Here is a 6,000-nt window from a genome sequence, read left to right as displayed (position 1 = left end):
AGTCCATTTTATTTCTATATATTAGCAGTGAACTAGGCCAGAAACAAAATTAAGGAAACAATTCCATTCATAATTTCATCAAAGAGAATAAATATTTAAAGAATCAATTTAACAAAATAAGTGCAAAACCTGTGCATTAAAATCTACAAAACGTTGCTGAGTAAATGGACCCGAAGGCTCGGTACCGTGAAGCTCATTTCCCAGAAGTTAATCTCTAAAGTCAGTGCGGTCTTTATCAGGTCGTAGCAGAAACTGACGTGTGTATCTTTTTTTCTTTTTTTAAAAGATTTTATTTATTTGACAGACAGAGATCACACGTAGGCAGAGAGGCAGGCAGAGAGAGAGGGGGAAGCAGGCTCCCTGCTGAGCGGAGAGCCCGACGCGGGGCTCGATCCCAGGACCCTGAGATCATGACCTGAGCCGAAGGCAGAGGCTTTAACCCACTGAACCACCCAGGCGTCCAACCACCTGATGTTTTAAAGGCAGACAGGCGGGATGCCTGGGGGGCTCAGTGGGTTAAGCCTCTGCCTTCGGCTCAGGTCATGGTCTCAGGGTCCTGGGATCGAGCCCCGCATCGGGCTCTCCGCTCAGCAGGGAGCCTGCTTCCTCCTCTCTCTGCCTCCTTATGATTTGTCTATCAAATAAATAAATAGATCTTTAAAAAAAAAAAACAAAACATCAGGTGGCCTGGGCCACCTATGGGGGGCTCAGTCTGTTGAGTCTGGCTCTTGGTTTCAGCTTGGGTCTGATGTCGGGTCCTGAGGTGGAGCCCCACACGCAGCAGGGTTCTGCGGGAGACTCTACCTCTGTCCTTGCCCCCCGCCCGCTCTCTCTCTCAAATACATACATATTAGAAAGAAGGAAAGAAGACAGACAGGAAGGGAGGCAGGCAGGCAGGGAGGAAATCAACAGGCCTGAGTGAAAAGGTTATTTCTAGAACCTCGATTCTGGAGCACTGATCTGTGTGTTCGTGCCCAGACCACAGTGTCCTCACGACACATCTTCACGAAGTTTTGAAATCCACTAGGGTGAGGCTTCTAACAACATTCTTTTCCAAGTTTGTTTTGGGTCCTTTGTAGTCACATACAAATTTTTAAAAAAGATTTTATTTATTTATTTGACAGATAGAGATCAGAAGCAGGCAGAGAGGCAGGCAGAGAGGGGGTGGGGGGAGCAGGCTCCCCACCTAGCAGAGAGCCTGACACGGGGCTCGATCCCAGGAGCCTGAGACCATAACCTGAGCTGAAGGCAGACACTTAACCCACTGAGCCACCAGGTGCCCCTTTACCAAAATGTTTAAAACTCCTGCACTTTGAAGATGATGCTAAGAAATGAAAACACAAGAGGCTTGGAGAAAATACTTGCAAAACATGTATCTAATACAAGACTTATCCAGAATGTGTGAAGAGCTCCTACAGCTCAGTACTAAGAAGAAAATTAACCCAGTTCAGATGGGCAACAGGCCTGAATGGACGCCTCCCGAGAGAAAACCCACGTGAGGCCAGCAAGTGTGTGAGAAGGCTCACTGGCCTGAGGGACCCGGGAGACCTAATCAGAACCCCAGTGAGCCGCGTTCACGTTTATTAGAACACTCGCCCCACACAGAGAACTATCGAGGGCACACAGTTCCCACTAGTCTCTATAGGACAGTCACCAGGAAAAACCATATTATGGACCAGAAGACAAGTCTCCGTGTGTGTGTGCTCTGGCCACGCTGAAATTACAGCAAAAATCAATACCAGGAAAATGTCCAAATATTTGAAAATGAAATGACGGGCTCCCACATACGCAGTAAATCAAAGAAGAATTATTCGCGAGGGAAACCGTGTCTCACTGAAGGGAAAGACAAACAGCCCATCCGAATCTGGAGACTCTCTAGCAGTGCTTAGTGGAAACTATACAAATATTAAAGTCTTGATTCTTACTTCAGAGGACCTGTGGGCCTGCCCCTTTCCATTCTCAGTCAGCGGTACCACCGCGGACAAGGACCTCGTGGCCCACCTGCCTCGCTCCACGTCTGTCACCCGCTGGCTGTCACCGGCCCAGGGGTGATCCCGTAATGTACTGGCTGGTCGCTAGTTCTCCACATAGCAGCCAAGGGATCCTTTCTAAAAAACAAGCTGAGGGGCGCCCGGGGGGCTCCGTGGGTTAAGCTTCTGCCTTCGGCGCAGGTCATGATCCCAGGGTCCTGGGATCGAGCCCCGCATCGGGCTCCCTGCTCAGCGGGGAGCCTGCTTCCTCCCCACCCCGCCTGCCTCTCTGCCTGCTTGTGATCTGTCAAATAAATAACATCTTTAAAAAAAAAAAAAACAAAACTGAATTGTGTTACTCTCCTGATCTAATCTCTCCAATGGCGTCTCAGCTCACTTAAAGTAAGGCTGAAGGCTTCCTCATGGCCTACTCGGTCCCCCAGGATCTGGCCGATCGCCTCTCTGGCTTCCCCGATCGGGGTTCCCCCACTCCCGCTGCCACATTTCCACCCGAGAACCTTTGCACTTGCCATTCCCAGGAACACTTTGCTCAGACGGCTGCCTGGCCTCCATTCCCTCTTCATTCAGATGTCTCCTCAGACGTCTTTTAGGGGAGGAGGAACCTAGAGAAACAACCGCTATTGACTAGTCATCTGTTGCTGCATAACGAGTTATCCGAAAACTTGGCATCTGAAACTACAATAAACATTCATTGTTCGTCACAGTTTCTGTGGTCAGGAATTCTCGAGCAGCTGGACAGGGTAGTTCAGGCTCAAGGTCTCCCGTGACATGACCACCAGCAAGTTAACCAGGAACGTGGTCATGTGAACGCTCTGCAGGGGCCGGAGGGCCTTTGGAGTCTCCAAGTCGGGGCTGGCCATGGGCAGGAGGCTCCTGGCGTGGGTTGCGCTGCTCGCTGGCCTCTCCCAGGACTGCCCACTCTCCTCCCGGCATGCCGGTCGGCTGGCCTGCCCCGGAGCAGACGGCCAGAGACAGCGCCAGACGGACGCTCCCCTTTCTAACCCTAACCTCGGACGCCACACACCATCCCTTCTGCCACATTCCATTCAGTAGGAAAGTCGCCAAGTCCAGTCCATAGTCAAGGGGAGAAGCATCGGGCCCCCTTGAGGGGACGCCTATCAGTGCGATCACAGACGTGAAAACCAGCACATGGCACCATCACTCTGACCTCGCAGTCTGATTCCTCCTCCTCCTGCTGCATCTCATGGCCTAAGGTACCTGCTAAGTCCTCCACTGTGGTACCCCCAGCCCTTGGGGCAGTGCCCAGAATGTAGCAGCTGCTCAGCAAACATCCGCCGCATGAACTAAATGCTCGGTCTTGTCCACAGTGGGGTCTGTGGGGGACTTTGTGATGTTGGGAAGGTGGCCTTTGGGGAAAGTAGGACTTGGCGAGTCTGAGAGGGCGGGAACAGGGACAGGAGGGACCTTGTGGTGCCGGAGGCAGGCAGTAGAACCAGGTGGGTCAAGGTGGGCGAGGGGAATCAGCACGAGAGCAAACAAGCTAGCCTCACTGGTGTCTGAAGCAGGACTCTGAAGGTCCTCAGGCCTCCACGATCCGGGCACAGAAAGCCTGACGCCACCCGGTCCACGTCTGACAGTCGGTCCTGTTTCCCCAGTCCTAATGTGGAGGCAGGCCTTCGCCGCAGGTGAACACCAGAGGCAGGCCCGTCCTCTGGGCCTTGGGCTGGCCATGGCCAAGGGGCCTGCAAAGCTTCTGCACCCTACCCCCTGGCGTCATCGTCCTCCTCTTGGACGGGTCGCCGCTTGGCAGAATGTGTCCACAAGTGGCTCTTGACCCCAGTTCTCAGAGTGGCATCTGCAGAGAGGATGGAGATCCAGCTTCCGATCCAGCCAGAATCCCAGGCAAGAACCTTGAGTGGTCTGCTTGGGTTTTGTGACAACTCCTCAGCCAGCCTGCCAATCGACTGAGGCTTAGGAGGACTGGGCCTGTGACTGACAGTGCCTTCTGGAGCTGGTTGGGGGGCTGGCAGTGGGGTGCAGCTCCCTCCACAGGAGCACCTCCCCAGGGGAAGGCCTGGAGGACACCCGGGCCTCCCTCTCCACCCAGGCCAGTGGCACCGCCCCAGGCCCCTGAGTCCTCCCGACAGAATTGGCTAAAGTGGATTCAGAGGGGTCCAAGTCCAGGCAGGTTCATCTGTTATATCGGGGCACAGCAAGGCCCAGGCCCTCTATGGCTGCACCCCTCCCTTGGGAGAAGGCCACAGAGTAAAATGGAGGGCAGGTCCCAGGAGAGACACACTCAGAGGAGGGGGCCGAGGTCTGGCGGGGAGTCACAGCCTCCCCCCACTATCCCTGAATGCTTGGAAGGTACACCTGGGGCTCAGGACAAAAGCAAGAGCATCGGCCACCTAGGGGAGGTGGTGGTGTGCTGGCTAACTCACCCTCAGAATAAGCACTGGTTTGCAGGCTTTGATGATTTCCTGGGTGTAACTGCTTCCGCCATAGCCAGCCTGAATCTCCCAGCCTGTGAAAATCAGCTCTCGGAGCTCTGGATATTTAGAAACGGCCTTTCCAGGGCTTGCAGGAGCTGCTGCAGCACCCACCTAGCAAATGGAGAGGGATGGGGGGGCAGGCTTTCGGGCTGCAGCCCCTGCTGAATTCTTTCCCTCCCAAGTGTTCTGGAGCTGTCTGGGCCACACGGAGCTGGCGGCCAGTCTTCCTTCACCCACACAGCCTCCAAGCTCTGACCGGACACAGGCCACAGGCCACAGGCCACAGAAGTTTGGAGACCAGACACAGACCCTGTGGAGTGAGGCTGGCTCTGGGCTCCCAAGCACCCACCAACAGATCCTTCTGTGAGCCCACGGGGGAGTAAGTGTGTCTAAGATTGGTGCTGCTTCCACAGTGGACCTCAATCCTGGAGCAGGGTGGGGGGCCATGGCAGGCTGTGGATCAGTTAGCCCCGCAGCAGTGATTCCCTCACATTGAGAGACAAGGGGTTGAGAAAGGGAGCATCCCAAGAGCCAAGCCCCTGCCTCTCAGAACCAGGGATGTCCCTGGGTGTCTGTGTTTGACTCGGGGGGGGGGGGGGCGCGTCAGCCTGCTGGTGAGAACCACAGGGAGGCAGGGAAGGGTGTCTCCCCTCTCTACTGCTCAGAACATCACTTTGGTGTGGGGATGGCCCTGCTTTATCCTTACCGGGGGCTTTTGCAGTTGGGTTTGCAGAATCCTCAGTTGCTATTGGAAACAGTGATGTCACTGGCAGGGGCGGAGCTTCAGCCATCCTTTGAGTTAGGGAAGTGAAGCACTCTCCGGGGGTGTAGGGACAAAGAATTAGGATCCTGACGGTGAGAGCGACGAGGGAGGTTCTGGAAAGGGGCAAGAGGAGTGGGGGCTGGGAGTGAATGAGGAGAGGGGGTGGGGAAAGAGTAGAAGCAGGGGTATGGGACATCTACCCTGGCGCACACCTCACCAGAACAAGCGCTTTCTGATGTCTAACCTTGGTCGTATCCACTACAAACACAACTCCCTCTGGCCTTGGCTTCTCCATAACGGATTTGGGTCCAGACCCCCAGACTCTCCTGGAAGATCCAGGTCAACGTGGGAGGCAGCCACTGTCACCCTTTCTATTTTTCTCAACCCTCGGGGGGGGGGGGTCCAAATCCCATGGCCAGGCAGATGGGGTTTCTCCCTCATTTTTGAGCCTTTTGGAGAGGGGAGTCTCACAGTCCCTCCCCCAGAGGCATGGCTTAGGGCCTCTCCACACCCCCAGGTCTCTGGCCAGCAGAATCAGGCCCCGAAATATCGTTGACTATGCGTGAAGACTCGTGCACACGCGTGTACACACACACACACACACACACAAACTGCCAGGACACATTTGGTCATGTTAAAAGACATGCCAGGCAGCTGCAGTGACAGGAGCCCCACGAACCTCTGTGAACTCATCTCCCTGCGGCCCACGGTCCAGCGACCCCTCCAAACACACCTGCGCGCACACGCACGCTCGCGCCCAGCCCCCCCCTCCCCGCGCTCTCGTAAATGCTCG

General features: G+C 55.0%; 1 long non-coding RNA gene across 1 annotated transcript in view; it reads right to left on the bottom strand.

The window, feature by feature from the left end:
• Positions 1-611: 611 nt before the first annotated feature.
• LOC132024210 (uncharacterized) overlaps positions 612-6,000 on the bottom strand; it is an 8,690-nt gene continuing 3,301 nt past the window's right edge. Inside the window, exons 2-4 of the long non-coding RNA XR_009406192.1 lie at positions 5,151-5,320; positions 4,394-4,555; positions 612-3,807 (exon numbers count right to left, since the gene is read on the bottom strand). This is a non-coding gene — a long non-coding RNA (uncharacterized LOC132024210). The remainder of the gene's footprint in view (positions 3,808-4,393; positions 4,556-5,150; positions 5,321-6,000) is intronic.

This window comes from Mustela nigripes, chromosome 9 (genome assembly GCF_022355385.1).
Source record: "Mustela nigripes isolate SB6536 chromosome 9, MUSNIG.SB6536, whole genome shotgun sequence".
NCBI lineage: Eukaryota > Metazoa > Chordata > Mammalia > Carnivora > Mustelidae > Mustela > Mustela nigripes.
The sequence above is the reverse complement of the archived record's forward strand: the minus strand, read 5'-3'. Positions and strand labels throughout refer to the sequence as shown.